This window comes from Silene latifolia, chromosome 1, assembly GCF_048544455.1.
Source record: "Silene latifolia isolate original U9 population chromosome 1, ASM4854445v1, whole genome shotgun sequence".
NCBI classification, from domain to species: domain Eukaryota; kingdom Viridiplantae; phylum Streptophyta; class Magnoliopsida; order Caryophyllales; family Caryophyllaceae; genus Silene; species Silene latifolia.
Window position 1 is genome coordinate 143,160,414 of NC_133526.1, and position 4,584 is coordinate 143,164,997.

Below are 4,584 nucleotides of genomic sequence, written 5' to 3' on the forward strand. Positions count from 1 at the left end.
TAGTTTGAGGTTGTGTTTTAAGTCAAGCATGAGCTAAGTAATAAGTGTTACTTGTTGACAATCAGTTAATTCCATAATAAAACCTTGTTTCCGACTTAATGTTTCTGCGCAATCTCTTGTCATGTGTTCTTTTCTGTTGCCTGTTGTTGACAGTGAGTTTGTTGCATAGGAATATGACATTTGAAAAGAGGTTACGAGGACGTAACCATGTTTTTAGTTGGGTAGGATTGTAAAATCTTAATGTTTATGTTCCACTTGTTTATAGATTGTGGTTTTGATCAAGTTGTAGATCGTGGTTTTGATCAAGCTGATGTTATGTTGCGTGGTACCCATACAAATGAGTTCTCTATGTTGTGTAATTAAACTAAACCGCTTTGTTATGGTGCTCTGATAGTTGCATGAGTTCATGAGTGGTGATGGGTTTGCATGAAGTAAGTTCCGGGACGTAACTTTCTTTTTAGGAGGGTAGAATGTAACATTCCGTTTCACCCGCTTAAGTTCATGAGTTCTTGTACTCGAAAATCTGTTTTGGTAATCACGGCGATGCTTGGAGGTCTGATAGATGAGCGAACTTCGGGACGAAGTTCATTTTAAGGGGGGAAGACTGTAATACCCCGTATTTTATATCGTTTATCGTTTATTGAGTCGAGTAATTGTTGGGTCGTATTGATATCGTAGGATTAAGTTATTCGTGAGCTTGTTAAGACGGGTTTAACTGAACGAAGTCCCGTTAACCAATTCGTTTACCAACCACGCGGACCATGACGTTACCCATTTACCCAGAATTAATTACCCATGACCCAATTAACCATTTAACCTAAGTTTAACCTAATTCTACCCTAACACAAAACGCCACTCCCTCAAACCGCCACCCCCATTTCAGCAACACCAATTCCCATCTTCACGCAATTCGAGAGAGAGTGAGAGGGCGTGGGCATTAACGGTGCAGCAGGGAAGAGATAGGGGCGTTTGTCGACACTCATAGGCGGCTCTGGCGGCGGTAGTGGTGGCAGGAAAAGGTAAGAACACAACCCTTCTTCTCGGTTTCCACTTTCTGTCAGTTTTGTTGGTTGTTTCGTGTCTTAGAGAGGTGAGGCTGGTGGTTGTTGTTTGGGTAAGGGAATTGGGTGGAAAGGGACGAGTGTGTTGGTGGTGGTTAGGGAGGTTTTGGGTGGTGATGGTGGCTGTGAAAGGCGGCAGCGACAAGGGTGGTTAATCGGGCTTTATACACGGGTTTCAGGCGGTTTAGACGGGTAGGGTTCGGGTGGCACCACCGTCGACTAGGGGGAGGTCGACAAGGTGGTGCTAGGTTGTCTGTGTTCGTGGGCCGACGGCGAGCAAGGGCGTGGTGGTTCGGCAGGGGTAGGGTTGTTGGTTGCGGTGGTGGTAAAAGGAAAACAGGAGGTGTTTGGTGAGCCGTGGTGGTGAACCAGGCCAAATGGCGGCCATGGTTGGGCTCGCCGGCGGCAGTCGACCCCAGTGGGGGTGGCCGTTGGTGGCTGAGGCAGAGCGGGGGTTTGGCCAGGTGGTTGTCACGGTGGTGAGGTGGTGCGTGGGGTTGTGTGGGTGAGTGTGAAGGGACGGTGGTTGTGGACGGGTTGTATTTGTTTTGAAACGAGTTTTTATTAAATTAAATCGTTACAATTCGTAATGAGTCGTATTCTTAATTAATTAATTTAATTCCCGAGTCTTCTAAATAATTAATTAATGTAATTCCCGAATTATTTAATATAATTAGAAATGGATTTTGAGTCGGGTTTGTTAAAAGAGAAAAGTTTCTATATCGGGAAAGTTTCTATTTTTGGTAAATTTCTATTTTGGGAACGAGAATAGTTAAGTAATCAATTATCATTTATTTACCTTTCAGAGGGCGAATTGTTGTGGGAATATTACGGAGCACCCGACTATTTGACTGCAGATCTGAGGTAGGGAAATACACTTGACTTACCGGTGTTGTTAAATTGTGTTGAGTTGTTGTGTTACATGTGACCGAGCTGTGATCGATGACTTGTGCGTGGTTGTAATTTATGTTATGATTCATATCTTTGAGTGTGGTTGATCGAACTGCTCGTGTTGATTATGTTATTTCATTATTTTGTTAGCTGGCATGATTTCATTCATTGATATACATATCATGTTGCATTGATACTGTTGAGCATTGCATATGCATTGGAGTTGGAGGATGGTGTGGTGGTGACGATGATGAGATATGATGTGATGTTGTGATAAGGCCCAGGCTGGTTCTGCAGGACTTGCCCTGGTGTCCTCACCGTTGAGTGGCAGATCGGCTTGGTCGATATATAGTCTACCGGGATCGGTATGGTCAAGGCGTTCCGGTATGAGATGTGTGTGATGAGTTGAGATGGAGATGGAGGTGACGGAGTATCATGCATATCATATTTACTTGTTTTATTGTTTTCCTACTCAACCTCGTGGTTGACCACGTGTATTCGTGAACACCTGTGATGAACCGTTTTATGGGGAGCAGTCTTGACAGGTTTAAAAGATAGGACGGGAGCTTGATGGGCGTGAGACACTGGATCAGAAGACATAGTAGTTAGATCATTATTTAGAAGACTTCCACTTCCATTTATGTAGTTCTTTATAGTTGTTGTAAAAGAAGTTGTAATAGTTAAGTTAAAGTATTTATATAAGTTGCCTTGGAGTTTAATTTGTTACTCACTACCTCGGGGAACCGAGATGGTAACAGTTCGGTTTATTAGGGAATGTCTTGCCAAAGGCTCCTTCATAAACCGGGGTGTTACATAATAAGACTATGACATCTGTATGTCCATGAAAACTATCATACAACCTATATGAGTCAATTTTCATGCATTTTAGTAGTAGGTGGTTTGGTTTTAGGCGGAAGATGATGCATAAATTAACATGTGAATGAAAAAACAATAGAATGAAAACGTAAAACAATAAAAGTCCTAGTGTGGCCTATCCTATCAAAATGAACATTAAATACAAGCTTGGAATCCATCCTTGGACCCGAGAAGCTTGTCTTGATGTTCCATCTTGATCCATGTAGCGGGAGTGAGCTCCAATCTCCATCTTTAGTCTTCTTTGAAATTACAATAATTAAAATTACATAATAAACCTATTTATTACAATCTAATTTCAAAACCCAAAACTAAAATAAAGGAGATTCGAGATCTCATAATTACATAAAAAATCATGTTTCCTTCATTACGAAAACATAATTTGACTAAGGCCACACTAAGTATTACAATTTACAACCGATTGCAAAATTAAATACGTAAATAAAATTCATTCATTCGATTCATTCAACAAAATTAAAAAGCATCAACTAAAATAAATTAAACATACATGACACAATTCCTTAATTATGTTGATTAATTTATCCAAACCACCTATTTAAATTAAATTAAGTGACAATTCCTCAATTAATCACATTAATTTCATCCTTAATCCATATTAAACTTGTAATATGAATTCTATCCGTCAAAATTATAAACTGCTTTAAAATAATTCGGTATCTTTTAATTGTGAACCGTTTCACAATAACTAATTGGCCAAAAACAAAAATAAAAACCCTTTTTTCTTTCCTTTTGGGTCTCGGCAAAAGAAAAACAGAAATTTTTTTTTTTTATTAAATTCAGCTCACGGCCGAAATAAAAAAAGCAGCCCATCCCTTTTTTTTTTCTTTTCGGCAAAGCAACAAACAAAACAGCCCGGTTTTGTTTTTCTTTTAAACTCGGGTTTTTTTCTTGTAAAAACCGAAACAAAATTTTTTTTTTTTTTAAACCACTATTCACAGTGAACAGTAATCCGAACAGCAGGAAAAAAAACTCAACGGCAAAAAAAAAAAAAATTAAACAGCCGTCGCAAATTTTCTTACGGCAAGAATTGCCCTAAAACAAAACCGATGAAGAAAATGTTTACAGTTGCCATATAGAACATGATTTAGCAAATGAATTAATGAACATGATTAATCTTATATGCTAAAACTATATAGCAAAAACAAGTTCTTGTATCATCGACATGATTATTCCATTAACAATTTAATTTAATCCGAATTAAATCAAGATATCTACAAATTCATTTTATTATCATCTTAACTGATTAAAACAATAATTTGTATGAATCAAATGGAAATAAATCATCAACAATAAGAGAAAAAAACGAGAAAAACAGACGGTAAAAAAAAAATTTACCTCACGGCAAAAAAAATTTCAGCCGAAACAAATTTTTTTTTTTTCTCTTTTCAAAATTCCTCATTGTTTACATACAATTTTACAAAAATCATCAAAATTAAAATCCGTGGCCTAGCTCTGATACCACTTGTGGGAAATAATCTGTATACTTCCCTTAATATAGAAGGATTATAACGAATTTAACAGTGATGATCAATAGTCATAAAATAAATACATAAACAAAGTATAAAGGATTCAGAATTAACCTTCGGTCCTAGCAAAATTGGGCTAAGAACAATATCAAAATTGATATTCGCCTATCAGTTGCACCCAAGACGATATGAGATATGCCCTATTGATTGTGCTAGAATCAATCTAAAATTTTCTGTAAAATTTAGTTGTTTTGTGTTTTTTCTGATGAGAG